At 39.8% G+C, this 12,241-nt stretch overlaps 1 protein-coding gene across 1 annotated transcript in view; it reads right to left on the bottom strand.

The window, feature by feature from the left end:
* Positions 1-11,332, bottom strand: part of TENM1 (teneurin transmembrane protein 1) — a 1,050,723-nt gene extending 1,039,391 nt beyond the window's left edge. Inside the window, exons 1-2 of the mRNA XM_039874688.1 lie at positions 11,214-11,332; positions 9,313-9,439 (exon numbers count right to left, since the gene is read on the bottom strand). The gene's annotated coding sequence lies outside the window, so the exon portion shown is untranslated. The remainder of the gene's footprint in view (positions 1-9,312; positions 9,440-11,213) is intronic.
* Positions 11,333-12,241: the final 909 nt, after the last annotated feature.

Genomic DNA, 12,241 nt, shown 5'->3' with positions numbered 1-12,241 from the left:
AAAATAAATTAATTATTTTTTTAAAAAAGAATAAAAAGTGTTTCCCCTCCTCTCCATCTTTACTGTCACTGCCTTGGTTCATATCCTGATAATTGCTTGCAGTTGCCACACAACCTCTTAATTTCTCACTGCTACTATTCTTAACCTACTTCGATCTCTTCATACAGATGTCATCTTTATAAAACCCAAAGTTGTTGACCTGCTCCCTCCACTTTAAAGACCTTCATCTAATTCAGTAGACTCTGCTGCAAAGTAGTACACTGCATAATTTTGGATATATATCAGAAAAACAACCATTCTCCAGTATAACTCTCCATGCAGGAAAAACCTAACACATTCATTTAACAAATAAGTTTTAAGCATCTTCCGTATGTCAGGCACATAGTTGGAAATAAAATAAAACATTATCCCTGATCTCTGTTCCCCAGACCTGGAGAGAAAATAAACGACATTCTATTATCCTGGGTTGGTATTCTCCATTTCTAATTTAGCTTTGTGCCCTTTCACAATTCATTTGCCATGTTGAATGTGGTTCTCCATATTCTCACTAAAAAAATTCCTAGTTATTCTTTAAAAGGCAATCAAATGACATATCCTTTATAAAACTTTATGAACATTTCAGCTTCCAGAGCATTCTAATTATTCCTCTTCTAGAGCATCTGTTATATGGTAAGAATATGCATCAGTAGATGGCAATTTTTTTAGTGTATCACTGGGCATACAGAGACATTTAAAAAGTTTTGGTAAAAAAAATTAAATAAAATAAAAATTTTGGTAAATGAATGAATGAATGAATCAACAGATAAAGTTTTTTTTTCTTTGTGAAAATTGTTTTATAATGCATAACCAAAGCTGTGCGATACTGAAGTCTTTAGTAAAAGAAGAGGCCAGTTCATGAGACCTGGGGTTTTTTGGAAAACACTTGAGACTTCAAGATCCATTGTCTCATAGCTCTGGATAAACGATTCTTCTGCCCTTTCAACAATGAAGCAGTCCCAAGGATTTTGCTAAATGTCTGAGAACAATGTTCTCTCACTATATCTATTGCTATTTTACACATTTTTCTTATCCATGTTTTACTCCATGTTTTAAAGAAATCTATTGTTAAAATTTCCTCTCTATTCCGTGTTAAATTACTCTTAAAATATTTCCCTTGCACTGAATTCTAATCGTTTACATTAAAATTAGCTCACTTTCACAAGTTGTCCAATGTTTCATCAAGGCAATATCTCAAATAGGGGAAAAGAACAAAACAATGAAAAAATGTAGCACCCTTGTGTTAACACTTTATGGATACACAACCAAAAATAAATGGTGTCACACCTAAGTGTTGACATTTTATTAGACTAAACATGAAAGATAAATCACAAATGCACTAATAACATATGGATATGCACACAGAGTAAACCTGTAATAAAGAGTACCAACTCAAGAAACTGGTATGTCATTTTAGCTCCTACCTAAGATAAATGAAAGAATGTCTGAGCCAAAAACAGTATCAATAATAATATTTCACATGATACTTATAATTCTCTAGAATACACATAAAGAATTTGTCAGATTTAGAAAAAGAATAAAAAGATTAATAAATCCCATTACTACAGTGAATGGCCCAGAGCTTCCTTTCTCATAAACCTATATACTACCTCAATTCTTACAAAAAGTTGAAAGAAAGAGGAAAAAAAAAAGGAAAGAAGGGATGGAGGGAGGAAGGCAGAGGGAGAAAAGAAGAAATGACAGTGATTTTACTGGTATTTCAAAGCACAAGAGTCTTCCCAAATCTAAGCAATAGGTATCGGTTAGCCAATCAACTGCACAGCCTTATCCCTTAGAGATCACTAGATCTCATTAGTGAAATTAACACTATCTTTTCAGGGTTTCTTATTTGACTTGCATAGCAATTTTGTCAATGCTTCTCTATATTGTTTAAAGTGCCAAACATATGAGTCACGACCACAAAAATATATTTATTTCAGGTATAGAGTAAGCAAAAAGGTGATATACTTGTATGTTTCTGTAAATAATGCTTGTGACATCCATGTCGAAAATATACATATACTTTTTAATAAATATTATTTAAAAAAATCCATCCCCACACATATGAACACAAATATTCTTGGTCTAGTTAATAGAGCAGGAGCTCACACATCAGTATCACTCAAATATTTTCAATTAAGTAGAGCAGCTTTAAAAATATAATTAATGCTAAAGTGGGGCAATGCGCAGATTATAAATTCAAAACGATGATCAGAAATATTTTGTTGATAGGAACTAAGCTAGTTAGGAACATTTCAGGTCTAGAAGACTCCCAGTTATTGTATGGTTGTGTATTTATATACCTCTATACTTAAACACAGGTGGTAATTAGCAAGATTGAGACACCTTTAATAAGCCATCATCATAGGTGCAAAGGAGTGTAACATAACATGTATTCATTATCAATAATTTTCCTGAATTCATCATCTCTTAGGATATTTAATTTTAAATGTACCTGAAAAAACCTGGATGATTGAGATAGGCCATCTGTAGTATTCTTTTCTAATTTTTCTGCACAACTAGAGTTTTCTTAAAATGTCTATCCACCTGGGACACGGGGATTGTACTATCTAATAAACCAATTGTCCATCTAATCTGGCACCTTCTTTTTGACAGGTGTCTAAACCAGATAAAGGCATTAGAAATAATATAAATACTTTAAATCCACCAACTATGCAAAATCATGCAACTGGGAAATTTTCTCCTTGACCTTAGCCAGTGATCAGATTTTCCCTGAAGTATGCAAACTGACAGCAATGTACTTTTATTTTGGCTCTTTTGAAAACTGTCCTTTATACAGGCAGCAGAAAACACTAAACTGTGATTGTGATTCCAAACATTAAAATGAAAATGGATGTCTTACACACACATACACATCTGCATCAGCATTCTGAATATTTACAATATATTTTATCTTAATAGAAAAACAACCGAAAAGTAAATATACAGTAATTTCAAAAGGAAAACTGAGGCTATAAATCCAGAACATCATTTGGATGAACAGTCAAAATTCATCTATCAGATATTTGGAACCATCCAAATGATTAACTGTTGTTTTTTCCATTGTACATCCAAATGCCAAGCATGTGCTGAAAGGTTAGAGGAAATCCACATGACACAGAAGATAAGACACAGATAGTTACCAGGACATCTACATGTTCAATAATGATGACTGACTGAATTTTTCATGTTTTACTCAGGTATTCCGGTATCACACAGATATAGCTTGAGTAATAAAAATAAACCAATTAACAAAATATATGCAATTTAATACCCAACAACTAGATACTGATATCATAAATATCCTCTAAAATGTAAAAATTACAAGTATTATTTTTCCTAAACTTTTAAATCACTCCTTCATTCTATCTTTAGTAATTCTGTCTGGGATATTTATATTTTGAAATTCCAGTCATTTTCAAACAGAAAAATACCTTGTGACATATAGTATACATATAGATTTAGATCTCCATTTTTTTCATTACAAAATCCTTTTTGCGAATCACTCTTTCTTAGTCATAATATAAGAAATTTGTTTACAGCTATAAATTCCCAGAAAAAAAAATATTAGTTTAGCAGGACTCATACCTGATAATATTGCAAAAGGTTTAACATGGATTGCAATTCAGCTTATATTAGTGTTTGTGATTCCAAAATTCAATTTTATAAGTTTTAATCACACACAAAAATGTTACAACATTAAAAGGCAATTTCTTCCTTGTCTACTTATCAATTGACAACTTAGACAATTAAAATTAAAACAATCAGTATGCTTTATGGTGACCGGCAAAATGAAATGTATTCAAATCCAGTTGGTCTCCTCAATAAAAATGTGGGGCATATATTTTAATAAAATTGTTTTCTATTTGAAAAGGAAAAATAACCAATTCTATGGGAAAATTTGAGCATCATTTATACTTTAGTGTGATTGCTAACTGGAGTTCTTCAAAGTCTACAAAATAATAATCTGAAAAAACATATTTTTTCAATGCAATAGCTATTATGAAACTATTTTCTAGTTGTGAATATCCTCATAGAACAAAATGCTCTGCAGCATACATAAATACCAATAGGAATGCACAAATCAAACCTCTATTTCTCTGATTATTTTTAAAGAATTGCTTGAGTAGAGACAAAGAGGGTTGCAGTAAGATTCTCAGGAAAAAGACAGTGATTGCACTGATTTTTGTTCTGCTTAATCATTTATTGCTTGCAAATTTAATTCCCCAACCTTTTACAGTTACTTTCAGGGACCAACAGGCTGGTATGAAATTAAATTAACAAGCGGGTTCTCATCCTGAATTAGTGACTCCCAGCTGTCTGTCCCATCTAGTTTCCATGACAGTGGAAGAATCAATGGAAAATAAGGTGCAGGAAATTGTAAGAAGCCAACATAGCAAACTCTTTAAGTTGATTTCTTTAAACTGATGAATCAGTACCAGGGACGGAGGAGGGAGGTAAAATTGAAGTTAAAGTTTTTAATTTCCTAGCTGGGTGAAAAGGTGTTTTTGTTTTTGTAATTGCTGAGGGAGTGATGCAAGTAACATCCCTTATACGTATCATAGAAGGCTGTAGATTCAGGGTGGCATTTAGTTCATTATATATTTTATAGTAACCCAAGAGTATTTAAGGTAATCTGCATGTATTTTAAAGTATTTCATTTATTTATTTTCTTTATTTTTTGATATAGATATTAAAAATTCATCAGCCTATTAAATAAACTCCAAAACATCCAGAGACTAAGTAAAAAATTCTCTCAATCAGCCAGATGTTTGTTTGCATTAACTCAAACAGCTGGGTGGTTGATGGAACTTTTCACTCACATATTTGAGTGTCACCCAGATACAGCCATAGAGACCTGTCATAAGTACCCAGAAAAAAGCGTATTAATCTTGGCATATACCTACCTACCATAAACAAAGATATGAAGGCTTCAAGTAAGAGCTTCACAGGTGGTGACCCACTGATACCAAAACAATTCTTTAACACATTTTCCTGTGTCCATTTCCTAATAACTTTCTCTACTCTTATAGTTAGAATAGGGTGAGGATGGAGAGCCCAGTATTTCAAAATCATTACATCACACTAAAACATCATCCAAGAAGTAGCGGTGAGTTGGCATATATGCATGTTTCACCATATGCTATTGTTTACCTAAAGTGGAGGCTTGGACAGGAAGTAAAATTCATATTTTTTTAAGTTGAAAATTATCCAAGATTATACTTCCAGGTCTAGAAATGTGTTACATAAGAATCTAACAGGCCTTATTTAAATGACTCTAAATTATTAGTTTTAAAATATTAAGGACCCAACATCAACTGTAAAAATATTTACTATCTCCAATTAAAACCAGTTTGCTTTAATTACAGAAATGCTAGCAGTGCAATTGATATAAATATTGTTATACGATAATTTTTAGTTTATGCCATCATATTCCAATTTCCTCAGCCCTACTTTTCATGAGTTCCAAATGTAAGCAATTTCATTGGTATTGCTAAACTTTATCATAGTACGTCTAGCAAACTACAAAAACTATACATTAAATAAATTATCATAACAGAATACTACATACTGAAGAGACACCTATAGTTGGACCACCACAGTTGTTAGGAATAATCAAAAGCTGTGTGAAGCCTTTTATAGCATTCATCTGCTCAGACTAAGCAGGGTTCTAACTGGTTCCATTTGATATTTACTTTTTCACTTCTAAGAAAAAAAAATCAATAGAAAACAGAAAGGAGTAGAAATCATACATTAAGCTAGGTTTCAGAATGTCTTAACTTTTAGGGGAAGGAAAACTAGAAATCTCTATTCAATACGGTGATTTAATCTCTATTTAATAGAGATTCTGATTTAATACTCAGAATCTGCAGATGATTTAAAGCAGTTATTGTATATGAGAACAGTTCTGAAATTTGATTCCTTTTAATTTTTTTCTAATCAGGATGTACAGTTCCAGCTATAGATATATGCTATTGATCAGACTTGCTAAATACTATTCCTTACAATAGTCTTCATCATTTAATTTGCCTGTAGTTGTGCTAGTAATCCAGTTCAAACCTTTTTTCCAAATGGTAAATGATGGGATACTTCTTTTTTAAAGTATGCACAGATTACTACTTTCGAGGATAAATCAACAGGAATTTAAAGAAATATATAATTTCGATAAAATTATTGTACATATTTTATATCTAACACATGGCATTCTCATGAGGTTGCTTCTAAGTGTGTGTGTGTGTGTGTGTGTGTGTGTGTGTGTGTGTGTATGAGAGAGAGCGAGAACAAATATAAGTACTATAAAAATTTCTTTTCGTTAAAAATATTAATCACTGAGTCAAGGATTCAAAGGACAGTCTTTCACCTCAGGTCATTAGGTAAGTAAATAGACAAATAAATGACTTATTTGGGAAACCTCAGGGAATGTAATATATACTAAGTACTTGCTAAATATGCTTAAAACTGAAAATGATGGACTTTCAATAAAAGCAAGCTTCAAGCAAAATTACATGGATTCTAACTGCTATCTCTAATATGGAATGGAAAAAAATTGTTATGTTAATGTGAAACCTTCTTACCACTTCCAGGTTTTCAAGGCTGTAATGGAAAATAAAGTTCCACACTAAGCCTTCTGTTTTCAGGGACAATATATCGAAAAGTATTTTGCAGTTCGATAATTTAAAGTAATACTGTAAAGAATAAACTTGAATTTCTGACTGTTCTGCCTCAGTAAGAATCTTTGTGTTAGGGCATTAAAAAGATACAATGACTATAAGGAAACTATGATCATGTCAGCATTATTTACACATAAGATAGCTGAATTGAAACACCGGGGCCCTTAGGGTATTCAGACTTCCAATTAGGCCTTTGAATGAAATGGCAGTTACACATAATCTGATTTTACGTTTAAATACACTTGTATATTTGATAATTTGGAATCTCACTTAATCACCCTTACAGCACAATGATTCTACAAAGTATTTTGTCCTTCAGCTCAGTTGTATAGTTTTTCAAATGACATGACTGTTTTTAATTTATAATCGGGACCTAGAACTAATGGTAAATAATTCATGTATTCAAAAAATATTGAATTTCTACTATGTATCTGGCATTGTTCTAGGGACATGACTATTCATTTTATTGTGCAAATGCTATCATTTCTCCTTAAAGTTGTTTTCCGGAAACACTTGTTTTTCAAAAACATTCTGGGGGACAATCTGAAAACTTTTAAATAACATTTATAGAATGGGTTCATTTTAAAATTACAGGAACCTTTTCAAATGCATCTTGCGACTTTCTTTTATTATTAAAAGGTTCCAACATGACTTTGGCATACTTGAAAGCTTTCAACTACCCTTAAAAAAACAAGCAAACAAACAAACAAAAAAAAAACTTAGCAATAGTAAATTATTTAACACATCACCACAAAAAAAAAAAGTCTTATAAATTTGGACAAAATGGCAAAACCGTGATTGTGCTTTTCCAGTTATTTATTTTAAGGGTCATACTATGCATTACTGATATAAAGAGCAAGGGTGGCGGTGAACAAGCAAGCAAATGCTGGGTAATCATGGAGCAGAATGTAAAGCTGTGGATCTCCTTGTAATGAAGGAAAGTCTTTCCTTCTGAGACCATACTTTTTGGCAGTGCTGTAGTAAATGATGTTCCAAATCAAAACTCTTTGTACTAAGAAGATGGGCCAGGATATTTCAGCCTAAAGATAATAATAGAGCAGACATTGCAAATGTCTGCTCTATTATTCTTACAGTACAGTGTACCTGGTTTGTTAATTAAAATCATAAAACAACCATCTGAAATTCAAGGAAATTATCTATGACCCTTAATTACCACAAACGCGATCAGTTAAATGCTATTCTAACATACCTATTAGAGTCCACTGGGGTGTTTCGTTTCCTTTTGGTTTCTAGATCAAATGGCTATTAATTTCCTTTCTATTGAACCAGAAACTTCTTTTTGTATTTTTTCGGGTCGCCTCAAATACACCTCCGGATTAACATCCCCCGGAGTGGGGGAAGAGGGGACGGGAAAGTTCAGGGCGTCTCCTGACCAGTTGCTTTATATTGGAGATGTAGCGTTTTTCTCCCCATATTAGCATATCGCCAGTAGCAGTGATGCAGATCTGTTAAACCCGAAGCTGAGGAGGGCAAGCATGAGCTGCAAACCAGCCTCCATCCCCACCCCTACTAGTGGCGAAATATATGTTGAGAAAGCATCATCTGTTTCAGCAATCGTAAACAATTGGCCGCACTGGGTTTGCTGAAATGTTTCAATACACTACTCACCAAGTCGCGCTAATAGTCTCCCCTTCTCCACCTCTAGGAAAAGCATCCTAAAACTAAATTGGCAATCCGCTGTTTGTGGCGTGGAAAGTGAGGTTATAATTCCCCAGGCTTGCCAAGAGGGTACTGGGTGCTTGGCAGATGTGCTGGCTGCTACTGGACTCCCGAAACCACGTCTCAGGATGAAGTGCGAAAACACACAAACCCATGCAGCTGTGCGCACGGTTAAAGCCAACACCGACGGCTCCCAGAACACCGACTGCTGCGTAATGATTGTCTCTTTTGACAAAGATTGGGGTGTAGGGAAGACTCATCGGGTGGGGCCCCAGATAGCATAGGTTAGAAGGAGGTCCTGAAGTTCCTCGCAGAACCTGGGCTTCCCAAGCAAGGTTTAAAGAGAAATTCAGAAGCAAACAGGTACTAAAGTGCGTGCTAGCCCCTAGACATCTCTCGGAGAGACAGCAGAAGCGGGACCTTAGCGGCAGAGCCCTTGGCTGACGCTCCAGGTGGGAGGGATGCTGGAAGAGAGGCGCCCCCTAGTCTCTTCTGGGATCGAGCCCCACCTCCCCAGCGTCCATGTCCACTTGTTAGAGCGTCTGGGCTCTCTATTAGAGCCCAGGCGAGGGCCCCCCTTTTGGAACTGGTGGAATGGGTTGGCAAGTGTCGCCTGAGAAGCTCAGCGATCCCGCGAAGGGCAGCGCCCCCAGAGCCAACTTGAACTGCGAACGAAGCCAACCTCTCATCTCCCCCTAGGAGATACAGAGCCCTAAACCCGACAGAGACCGAGAGAAGGAGCGGAGGTTCTGCCACCTCGGGCAGGACTCCGAGAACGGCAACAGTCCGCTGTTCACAGCCGGGAGCCGCCATCCGTCGTCTGCATCCTCGGGGCGAAGTTCGCCCGGAGTCCTTATGGCAGGAGGTGGGGGTGGGGGGACCCAGCCAGAAAGAAAGAGGAGGGAGCCGGAAGAAACGCACCTACCTAGTCCAGGCGCAAGTTTCGGTAGTCTCCCGGTGCTGTCCCCCGCCCCTTGCCAGATGCTCAGCCCCGCCGGGCGCTGCCGATGGCCGGGACTTCAGGCGTCTCAGTCGGTTCCTGCGGGAAACGACTGTAAATCCACATTACTGTTGGAGCTGCCGTTCCGGCCCCTGCATTGTGCCTCCGGACAGGGGCAGCGGTGCTGTCAGCCAGCAGCCGGCAGGGGCAGGGTCCGAACCTGGCTACCGCCACGCTGGCTCAAGCCCGCTGCCAGTAGGGTGCTTGCGCCCGGGGTCGTATGTGTGTGCGAGAATGTGTATACGCGTGTATGTCCATGAAAGAGAGAACGTATGTGAGAGCGAGCAAAAGGGGTGAGCTCGGCCCCCGGCGCACTCGAAGGTGAACTACAGGCGAAGGCAGAGCCCGCCGCGCTCCGGGGTGCGGGGCCTCTGCACGGTTAATGGCAGTGCTGATGTTACCGTGGCCGCAGCCGCCGCGCTCTAAGGCTGGAGGAGGTGGTGCAAAAAAATGTTTCTCCGCTACTCGAGACTAAAAAACCTGCCCTGTCTACTGAGCATGCCCAGTTTGACAGCTCCACAAAGGAAGGTTTTTTTTTCCTTTTCCCCAAGACTCCAGGTTTTAGCCGCAGCTGAGATGGGGGGTGGGGGGAAGGGAGGCGGAGGCGCAGAAGGAGGATGGCTGAGAGAGCAGGTAGCAGGCAGAGGAAGTCAAGATGAGAAAGATCTGGGTGTTACAGGGTGGGGAGAGGGAAGGAGAAAGCGAGAATGGGAACAAGGAATATGGATCAATAAAATTTAGATTTCATAACACAATTAGTTGCTGGCCAGGGGACTCTCGTGACCAGCTTTTATTATTCCCCCCCCCCCGACGGTTAGGTAGGGTGTGGGGTTCGGAGGAGTGTTTGTCATCCCCAAGATCAACCTAGGACAGTGTTCTATAGTCATGGCATACACAAATGCGCGTGCACACACACTGCACACATACAAAGGAGCACGATCACTGCTGAGATATGTAAAACCGCAAAACTGACTTAGAAAGAATGCCAAGTCTTTTGCCAGTATAATTTTGGCAAAAAAAAAAAAAGCGAGAGAAAGAAATTGTTGGGGTTCCTCCTTTTCCCCTCTCCCTCACCTTCCAGAGAAGCCAAACCCTTGACTGCGGTGCATAAATGACCCGAAAGCTCTCGTGCGGGTCTGTGTGAGAGCACCGCTGGCTGTCTCCTGCTGATAGTGCCACCCCAGCGCGCCAAGACCAGCCGCACGCAGCCTCCTGCGGTGCGTCACGTCAGCACTGACAATGTTCCCCTAGAAAGGGGCCCAGCGCTCCAGCTCTTGCCTTGTCTGGCTTCCCAGCTCCCAGGGCTCCCCAACCGGCTCCACCCCTCGCCCTGCTGGGCCAAGGGCACAAACCCGGGCGAATCCAGAGAGCTGCCTCAAGCCATGGATCCCTCTCCACCCTTTTCAGCTTCTTCGAAAAAGCGGAAAAGCGGAATCTGCATGCCCATAAACTCGTTTCGAGAGCCTTAGGAGTCCTACTGGACATGCTCAGGACTTGGGGTGCCAGGCGTAGAGGAAATCACCAGCCGCTAACATCGGCACGTCTGGACCAGGTGTGAGTTTGAAGCTTGAGGCGTTGGCGCCCGATTGGAATTTGGCTCCGGTTCCAGGAAGGGCGGCGGCGACGCCCACAGTCGCCTTCTCCTTCCAGGCTTCCCAGCAAGAGGCAGACAGTGGGAGATACCAAGTGCCGAGGCAGGGGAGCTGCACCAACTGAAGAGACCCGAGTCTCTAGTCCTCCCAGACCCCCCCTCTCCCCGGCGGTAGGCAGGTAGAGGGCGCGCAAAGCAGCAAAGATCCCCGCATGTGTTTGCGGGGACTGCTAACCTTTAGGTAAGGAAAAGAGCCGCGAAGAGTGGAACCTTCTTCAGGAGAAAGACGTTTTCTGATGGGTTTCTTGAGTGAGGAAAGCAGGGTGTATGCGTGTGTGTGCACTCGCGTTTGTAATTTTTCTCCGCAAGAGCAGGGACAGGAAAGTGAGAGGCTATTGTTGAGCTAAGGGCCCGCTAGGGGTTGCAATAAGGCACATTTGGAGCCTTCGCTGGCGCTGATTACCGTGAAGAGTTGCTCGTGGAGCTGTGGAAGCGCACCAAAGCTTCCAGCTGTTCACCCTGGGCGGTGGCAGCTGCGCGAGATGGCTTCTGGGTTTGTATGGTCTCTGCGCTCCTGAACTGGGGGGCAGATTCGGTTTTGGAAAAAGAGATAGTATAAAGTCTCGCCAGGGGGAGACCTCGGAACCATATGTTCCTGTCTTCCTGGCTTTTGATGTAGGTATTTGCAGAGAAGGAACATTGTAAACTCAGTACACCATTGAGGGGAGGAAATAAACCGAGCTGAGAACTCTTGGGGGAAGAATCTGGAAATCGAGCACGTTTATTCTCATCCTCCCCTCTCCAGCACTGCCCTCGCCTTCAGGCAGGAATCCTTTGGTTCTCTGCCTCTCACCATCGCCCCACCCCCACCCCCATCGCTTTGGCAACAAAGAAACAAAAGATGACAACCCGACTCAGAAGCGGGAATAGCAACTGCTTCTAGAACCATCTCTCCCTTAGGCTGTTGAAAAAGCAATGAGGTAGGGATGGCTATAAAACCTGTGTCTTGCCACCAATATGTAAACGAACCTTCTGAAACCCACTTACCTTTCTCTGAAATAAAACAAAAACATGTGTACATCTTCCTTTTATTTAGATATAGATATGTATAATCTCCTAAATAAATATTCCTCTTTAAGAACTACCCAAACCGTGAACTGTGAAGTGAAAGACTTTCAAGACACTTCCTCAGTTCCTACGTAGGAATTCTGAAAGGAGGAAAAAGAAACATCTGGCCAGTCACTTCTCCAGTGACTCGAAACA

Source organism: Pteropus medius, unplaced genomic scaffold (genome assembly GCF_902729225.1).
Source record: "Pteropus medius unplaced genomic scaffold, Ma_sr-lr_union100, whole genome shotgun sequence".
Classification (NCBI taxonomy): domain Eukaryota; kingdom Metazoa; phylum Chordata; class Mammalia; order Chiroptera; family Pteropodidae; genus Pteropus; species Pteropus medius.
Note: the sequence above shows the minus strand (reverse complement) of the source record. Positions and strands in the feature narration are given on the sequence as shown.